Source organism: Trichechus manatus, unplaced genomic scaffold, assembly GCF_000243295.1.
Source record: "Trichechus manatus latirostris isolate Lorelei unplaced genomic scaffold, TriManLat1.0 scaffold00139, whole genome shotgun sequence".
Classification (NCBI taxonomy): domain Eukaryota; kingdom Metazoa; phylum Chordata; class Mammalia; order Sirenia; family Trichechidae; genus Trichechus; species Trichechus manatus.
The window spans coordinates 6,931,014-6,940,513 of record NW_004444075.1 but is presented as its reverse complement, the minus strand read 5'-3'; positions in this window follow the sequence as shown (position 1 = coordinate 6,940,513).

Sequence of the window (9,500 nt, the reverse complement as noted above, 5' to 3'; positions counted from 1 at the left end):
GGAAAAATGACAATTTCTTCTTTGCATTAAATATAATTTTGTGAGCTGTTCAGAAAGTAAATTTTCAAAAATCTTCCTCTTGCCATTGTAGCTTCTCTGTACCATTTAATGAGAAACCACTGCATTTAAATTTGTTATAAAATATTCATGATTCATTTTTAATAGTTCCCCCCAAAATTGATGATACTGTTGAAGGAAGGTATTAATAGCACACAGATATCCCCTCTGTGGAAATCTTTCAAAGAATTTTTTCCTTGTCTTTGAGAGTTCTGTAAGACAAAAGCTGTAAAAATGGCACAGCCGAGGCATGTGATCTTCTCTAACTTCCCAAGGGGGAAGGAGAATCAAGATCAACAGCCCAATGCTGATTCCTATGAGGCAGAGGTCAAACATACCTCCACCTTCCAAACTTTTGACCAGTTCTGACACCAACCATTCCTCCCATGACACTCTCTACTTCTCTCCTGGGTTTGATATTACATTTTTGCAGTGGTCACACAGAACCCACAGACCATATTCACAATTACGGGGTTTATTAGTGAAGTTAACAGGTTACAATTCAGGATCAGGAAATACTCAGGATACAATTCTTTCATCAGGACAGCCTCTTCTCTGCTGTGCTCAGAGGCAGGACTCTCTCTGGCCCTTGGCCCCTCAGCCCATCAACTCGGCCTCTGCTGTGCTCAGGCAAGTGTTACAAAGCTCTTTAGCTCTACCAGTAAGTGCCTGGGGTTACCCTTCTCTCCCAGGAAGCCTTAGCCTGAAGGCACTCCGCTCTCTTACGCCATGGGCTAGGAAGCCCACAGAAATGTTTCCTGCCAGTCTCCTGGTTCTGCTGCTTCTGCTATTGCTGCCTCTCCCTCCTATTACTGCTGTGTTGCCATCTCTTGCTGTCTTCCCTGTTACTGCTCCTTCCTCTGTCTCTCTGTGTCTCCCTTTAAGCCTAACAGGATGGCAAAACTGACCAATCCCCTAGGGCTCTATGCACCTTGTTTGCATGGTCCCACCAACACAATGGTGCTGTGTACCTTATTTGCATTATTAGCAAGCTGTCCAATCCCGTTGGTAGGCCACAAGCAACTTATTTGCATAGTCCCACCCCATTATTTGGTGGAAGTTGAAAGACCATAGTGATGAAGGCCATATAAAAGTGATCCATCACACTGCAGGCTACCCCCTGGCTTTTTAGCCATGGTTCTTTCATACTTAGAGGATAACTGCCCCCTTCCAATTATTTTACCAGTTCAAAACAGTCATTAACAACTAGTCCTTCAGTAAGGCAAAGAGCCCTCAGGATGAGGTTACTCTTGGTACCAGCCATTTAGGTCTGCTGCAGGTATCCATCTGATCTGGTGAGGTTCTTCAAAAGTCATTTTGTATTCACCCTCTGTGGCCTCTGATAAAATTTAACTGAGAGTTTATTCCCTTGCTCTGAGTCTAACAAGGTATCAGCATAGTAAAACCTTTAAGGGACTTTAGGTTCAACCACCACTCATTCCAGCAGTGCCTCCTCCTTAGTCTGCTTTTTCACAGTTACTGCTTCTACAATTACAGTTTTTACAATCACAATTAACCTTGTTAACAGTCAATACTCACAACTGAATCATATACTCCTATAAGCATCTTCTCCCATCTTCTCTTCCCCAGACCTCTCAGGAAAAGAGGAAACTATTCATCCCTTGTCCCCCTCATTTTGAGTCTAAGCACACCCATGAAAACCCCTATACTCTCTACACAGAGCTACTGGCTTGAAACAAACAGCTTGTGTTTCTTCCAGCAAATCTCAGTTCCCCTTTTAGCATATTCAGTCATTTATTACCTTAAACCAGAGTTACACTCTCTCTGTTATCTATAATACCAATATTCATTTTCATCATATATGTAGGTCTGTGTTACAGCACTAGGTAGGGAAAACATTCATTATTCATTGTTGTTGTTAGTACCATCAAGTCCCTTCCCTCTCATACTGACCTTATGTACAACATAATGAAACACTTCCTGGTCCTGCACCATCCTCATAATCGTTGCTATGTTTGAGGTCTTTGTTGCAGCCACTGCTTCAATCCATCTTGTTGAGGGGCTTCCTCTTTTTCAATGACCCTCTGTTTTAACCATGCATGGTGTGTTTCTCCAGGGACTGATCCTTCCTGATAACGTGTCTAAAGTTTGTGAGAATAAGTCTCGCCATTTTTGCTTTCTAAGGAGCATTCTGGCTATACTTCTTCCAAGACAGATTTGTTTCATCTGGGAGTTCATGGTATATTCAATAATCTTCACCAACACCATAATTCAAAGACGTCAATTCTTCCTCCGTCTTCCTTATTCACTGTCCAGCTTTCACGTGCATATGAGGCGATTGAAAACACCATGGCTTGGTTGAGGGGCACCTTAGTCCTTTAAGTGATATCTTTGCTTTTTAACACTTTAGAGAGATCTCTTGCAGCAAATTTGCCCAATGCAATGTGTCCTCTGATTTCTTGACTGCTGTTTTCATGGGTATTGATTGTGGATCTAAGCAAAATGAAATCCTTGACAACTTCATTCTCTTCTCTTTTTATCATGATGTTGCAATATCCCCTTATTCTGTTCAAATGACTGCCTCTTGGTCTAAGTATAGGTTACTTATGAACACAATTAAGTGTTCTGGAATTCCCATTCTCGCGATGTTATCCATAATTTGTTATGTATGATCCACCTAGTCAGACACCTTTGCATAGTCAATAAAACACAGGTAAACATCTTTCTGGTATTCTGTGATTTCAGCCATGATCCATCTGACATCAGCAATGATATCCCTTGTTCTACATCCTCTTCTAAATCCAGCTTGAATTTCTGGCAGTACTGTTGTAATAATCTTCAGCAAAATTTTACTTGTGTGTGATATTGTTTGATAATTTCTGCATTCTGTTGGATTTCCTTTCTTGGGAACAGGTGAAAATACGGAACTCTTCCAGTTTGTTGGACAGGTAGCTGTGTTCCAAATTTCTTTGCAAAGATGAGTGAGCGCTTCCAGTGCTGCATCTGTTTATTGAAACATCTCAGTTGGAATTCTGTCAGTTCCTGAAGCCTTGTTTTTCATCAATGTCTTCAGTGCAGCTTGACCCTCTTCCTTCAGTACTATCAGTTCTTGATTATATGCAACCTCCTGAAATGGTTGAACATTGACCAATCATTTTGGTACATGGACTCTGTGTATTTCTTCCATCTTCTTTTGATCTTCCTGCATTGTTTAATGTTTCACCTGTAGAATTTTTCAATATTGCAACTCGAAGCTTGATTTTTCTTTCCAGTTCTTTCAGATTGAGGTATGCCTAGCATATTCTTCCCTTCTGGTTTTCTATCTCCAGGTCTTTGCACTTGTCATTATAATACTTTCCTGTGTCTTCTTGAGCCGCTCTTTGAAATCTTCTAGTCAGCTCTTTTAATTCTTCATTCCTTCCATTTGCTTTAGCTACTCTACATTCAAGAGTGACTTTCAGAGTCCCTTCTGACATCCATTTTGGTCTTTTCTTTCTTTCCTATCTTTTTAATGACCTCTTGCTTTCTTCATGTATGTTGTCCTTAACATCATTCCATAACTCATCTGGTCTTTGGTTGTTAGTGTTCAATACATCAAATCTGTTCTTGAGATGGTCTGTAAATTCAGGTGGGATATACTCAGGGTCATACGTGTTTTCATTTTCTTCAGCTTCAACTTGAACTTGCATATGAGCAATTGATGGTGTGTTCCACACTCAGCCCCTGGCCTTGTTCTAACTGATGATATTGATTTATCCATTGTCACTTTCCACAGATGTAGTTGATTAGATTACTTTGTATTCCATCTGGCAATGTCCACATGTATAGTCTCCATGTGTGTTGTTGTAAAAAGGTATTTGCAATGAAAAAGTCGTTGCTCTTATAAAATTCTATCATGTGATCTCCAGCATCATTTCTATCACCAAGGCCATATTTTCCAACTGCCAATCATTCTTTGTTTCCAACTTTCGCATTACAATCTCCAGTAATTATCACTGCATCTTGATTGCATGTTTTATCAATTTCAGACTGTTGAATTTGGTAAAAATCTCCTATTCATCTTTGATCTTAGTGATTGGTGCATAAATTTGAATAATAGTCACATTAATTGGTCTTCCTTGTAGGCGTATGGATATTATCCTATCACTGACAACATCGTACTTCAGGATAGATCTTGAAATGTTCTTTTTGACAATGAATGCAATGCCATTCCTCTTCAATTTGTCATTTCTGGCATACTAGACCATATATAATTATCTGATTCAAAGTCCATTTCAGCTCACTTATCCCTAGGATATCTATGTTTATGTGTTCCATTTCATTTTTGATGACTCTCAATTTTTCTTGATTCATACTTTGTACATTCCACATTCTAATTATTAATGGATGTTTGCAGCTGTTCTTTCTCATTTTGAGTCGTGCCACATTAGCAAATGAAGGTCCCCAAAACTTGATTCCATGTGCCTTATTAAGGTCAATTCTACTTAGAAGAGGCAGCCCTTATCCAGTTGTATTTTGAGTGCCTTCCAACCTGAGGGGCTCATCTTCTGGTACTATGTCACACGATGTTCCACTGATATTCATAAGGTTTTCACTAGCCATTTTTTTTTTAGAAGTAGACTGCCAGATCGTTCTTCCTATTCTATCTTAGTCTGGAAGCTCAGCTGAAACCTGTCCACTAAGGGTGACCCTGCTGGTATTTGAAATATTGGTGGCAAAGCTTCCAGTATCACAGCAACATGCAAGCCACCAAAGTATGATGAACTGACAGACACATGGCCCTTTTTAAAACATTCCAGTTATCTTCTCTTCTCCACTCTTTGACTATCTTCCCATTTGTATGCATATGGTCTTGGCCCTCTAGCTGGGTGGAATCAGTAGACTTTGTGCCCCTGTCTTAGGTTGGATTCTCTAGAGAAGCAAAACCAGTGAATAAAAACATAGAGAGAGAAATTTATATTAAGGAAATGACTCACACGGTTGTAGAGTCTGGAACATGGGTCGTGCTGGAGGCTTCTCTTGATTCATGTATCCTCAAGGGCTAGTGAACCCACAGTCAGCAAGTCAGACAGCAAGGCTCTTACATGCTGTGAAGATGGACAAATCCCAAGATCTGCAGGCAAGATGGCAGATAAAGCTGCTTGCTCAAGTCCCAAGAACCAGAGGTCAGAAGAATAGGAGCCAGCTGTAGGATCCAGTGCAAGCGAAACCCCATGAGCCTTGCCAGAGGCTCCACCCATATTGGAGGTAGGCCACACCCCTAAGGAAACTCCCTTTCAACTGATTGGCTACTCACAGCAAATCCTGTCATGGTGGTTATCGCACTATATCAAATCTCATCATGGAAGTGATCACATCATCATACGACTGTCAAACTACATCATAACTGCAAAACCACTGAGAATCGTGGCACAGCCAAGTTGGTACACAACCTTAATGATCATATCACTATCAATCATCTTGTTTAATCAACCTGGCTTTTGCCCCATACCTCTCCAGATATGGCTTTTCTCCTCTCAGCTGCAGTGTAACATCTCTTACTTTCCTTTCAGCCTTTACAGGTAACAACAACCAATGTAAACATCTAAGAATCGAAAGTGTCACTTCCCACTGCCCTTTGTACTTTCTCTTACAAAGTTCCATGCTTCCATGAATCTGAGCCATTGCAACAAATCCCACTTCTGATGCCAACTGTAAAAATGGCACAACATAGGCATCTAACGTCTAACTTCACAAAGGGATAGGAGAATCGACATCAATAGCTCAAGTCTGATCCCTATGAGGCAGAGGTCAAACACACCTCCACCTGCCAAACTTTTTACCAGTTGTAACACCAACCATCCCTCTTATGGCATACTCAACTTCTCTCCTGGTTTTGATAATTCATTTTTGCAATGGCCACACAGAACCCACAGACCATATTCACAATTATAGGGTTTATTTGGGAAGTAACAGGTTACAATTCAGGATCAGGAAATACTCAGGATACAGTTCTTTGATCATGACAGCCTCTTTTCAGCCCTGTTCACAGGCAGGACTCTCTCTGACCCTCCACCCCTCAGCCTTTCAGCCGAGCCTCTGCCATGCTCAGGCAAGTGTTACAAACATCTTTAGCTCTGCCAATTAGTGCTTGAGAGTACCCTACTCTGCCAGGAAACCTTAGCCTGAAGGTACACAACTCTCTTACTGTGTGGGCCGGGTAGCCCACAATAGTGTTTCTTGCCAGTCTCCTGTTTCTGCTGTCTCTGTTGCTGCTGTCTCTCACGCTTGTTACTGCTGTGCTGCAGTCTCTTGTTGTCTTGCCTGTTACTACTCCTTCTTCTCTCTCTCCGTGTCTCTCTTTAAGCCTAATAGGATGGCAAAACTGACCAGTCCCCTCACTAGGGTTCTATATACCTTATTTGCATGTCCCACCCCCACAATGCTGCCAGGCATCTCATTTGCATTGTTAGAAAGCTGTCCAATTCCCTTGGTGGGCCACCAGCACCTTATTTGCATAGTCCCATTCAATCATTTGGTGGCAGTTACAAGACCATGGCAAGGAAGGCCATATAAAAGTGATCAATCACATCATGAAAGAGGAGGATAGTGGGCTTCAATTTAGACTATTTTTTTTAATCAATCCATGATACAAGACAGGAGTAAACATTGACTGTAATATTTAAGATTAGTTTTTTCTCACATACAAGTGTGTGCACACCCATAAACTCATACACACACAAGGACACAGACTGCATTAGGATAATGGAAATAAACCCTTTATATTAACAAAAACTATTACTAAGGAAACTAAATATACATCCTTTAGATACAATACAGCTGTTATTTAGTGTCACTATCTCATAATAGGGCTTTTTTCAAGATAACACCTAACAGTAAGTACAAACCTATCAAGGGCCTAGTTCTGACTGTTAGCATAGAGCTTTCAGTCAAATTTCTTATTCTTTCATTCTTACAATTTAGGTTTAAAAGTCTGAAGTTTTAGGAAGAAAGATCAGGGTAAATGGAGACATTGAAACTTTAAAGGGTAAAGAAGGTTACCATAAAAACATTTAAATATATCTCCTTAACACAAAGACAAGGAATTATGAAAGAGGAACAGAGTGTAAGAAACTGCTCCTGAAAAACTGAATTACCACTGTTGACATAAAAATGTCAGAACAGAAAGGAAATTGTCTGATAAGGGGACAACAGACTCACTGAGCACTGAGTACCAAATGGTATGTATTAAAGTTTAAAAAATCACATATAGACACATTATTGTGTAATGCTACACATAATGGTAAAAATAACATCATAAGCCCTATTACACACAAAAAAAACACAACATTAGACAGATGGACTTAAACAAGCATAAGAATAATATCATATTTTTCATTAATAAGAGGAGAATCTAGGAGACGGTTGAACAAGGTATTAAAGTACAGAGGAAAAAATCTGGCAAAATCTAGAATTATATATCAAACCAAATTATTAGTCAATAAATATTTATTAATCAAGCACTATTCTAGGTGTTTGTGACATATCAATTTTAAAAACAGACAAAAATCTTTGCCCTCATGGAACTTACAATCTGATAAAAATAAATAAATCTAACAAACTAGAAAACTATATAGTTTATTAAATTTATTTTTATCAGATGTTGTTGTTGTTGTTAGGTGCTATCAAGTCAGTTCCGACTCATAGGGACCCTATGCACCACAGAACAAAATGCTGCCCGGCCCTGCGCCATGCTCACAGACGATGTTATGTTTGAGCCCATTGTTGCAGCCACTGTGTCAATCCATCTCATTGAGAGTTTTCCTCTTTTTTGCTGACTCTCTACTTTACCATGCTTGATGTCCTTCTCCAGGGACTGATCCCTTCTGATAACATGCCAAAGTATGTAAGATGTAGTCTCTCCATCCTTGCTTCTAAGGAGCTTTCTGGTTGTACTTCTTCCAAGACAGATTTGTTTGTTCTTTTGGCAGTCCATGGTATGTTCAATTCTTCACCAACATTACAATTTGAAGGTGTCAATTCTTCTTCGGTATTCCTTATTCATTGTCCAGCTTTCTCATGCATATGAAGCGATTGAAAATACCATGGCTTGTGTCAGGCACACCTTAGTCTTCAAGGTGACATCTTTGTTTTTCAACACTTTAAAGAAGTCTTTTGCAGCAGATTCGCCCAACGCAATGCGTCTTTTGATTTCTTGACTATTACTTCCATTGGTGTTGATTGTAGATCCAAGTAAAATGAAATCTTTGACAATTTCAATTCTTCCTCTGTTTATCATGATGTTGCTTATTGGTCCAGTTGTGAAGATTTTTTTTATCAGATAGTTATGGTAAATAAAAAATAAATCTAATAAACCATATAGTCTTCTATAAAATGATAAATGCTCTAAAAATATATAGCATAAAGTAGATTGGTAGGGCAATTGCAATTTTCATTACGATATTTACAGTAGGCCTGATTTAGAAAGCGACATCTGAGCGAAGTCTTCACAAGGATGTGAAGAAAACAGCCATGTAAATATCTGCATAAAGGTTATTAAAGACAGAAGGATTGGACAGTGCAACAGCTTTAAGACAGGAGTGTGAGTACAAGGATGTGACTGGAGGAGACAGGGAGGTTCTACAGAATATTGTAAGGTCCCAGAGACCATTATAAGGACTCTCTGGTTTTTACTCAAAGTATAACAGACAACTGCTTATATTCTGCAAATGTTATGAAGACACAAAACAGTGACTCTACCTGAGCTCACTACATGTCTTGGGGAGAGGGGTGTGGGCAGAGGAGAGAGAAAATAAAGCGTACGAGGTATCAGGGCATGGCTGTACATGCTATGTGACACACAAGGGTTTCTGCACAAGAAAAATCAGAAGACAGGGATGAGATGGAGCATTGAAAATTTGATGTCACGTAGAGATTTAGAGGTTTGTTCTGTAGACTATTGAAGCAGAAAACATTTTTAAACAGGTTCAGGAAAGTATCATTTGTTTACCTATTCTGTCAGACAAAATGAGTGACTTTCTATTCTATTCTCCTGTAACACTTGGTTCCAAAATGTCTGTTTCAGCAAGATCCCTCTGGTGGCAGAGTGGAAGATATTAAACACGACAATAAAAACTCCCACCATGCTATTGTAGGGTTTTGAGCAAAGTGTTATGGCACCCCAGAGTAGAAAGCAAGTATTATCAGTATTAAGAGAACTGGGTAAAATCAACTTTTCTGTTAGTCCTCTAAGGATATATAGGAGTTTTATGAGTATAGAAGAGGAAAATTTCCATACAGCAAGTAAGATGAGGTTGAAAAACAAGAACAAGATGACGACTCTATTAAATTAAAAAAATATATATATACAAAGGAAACATGCAAACTACAGAATACTTCAAAACTACAAAAGTCATTTACCAAACAGTTCACATGCATTTACCAGTTATTAAAGATGAGGCTTCCATTGCTAAACACATTTGCTAATACTAAACTAAGCTTTT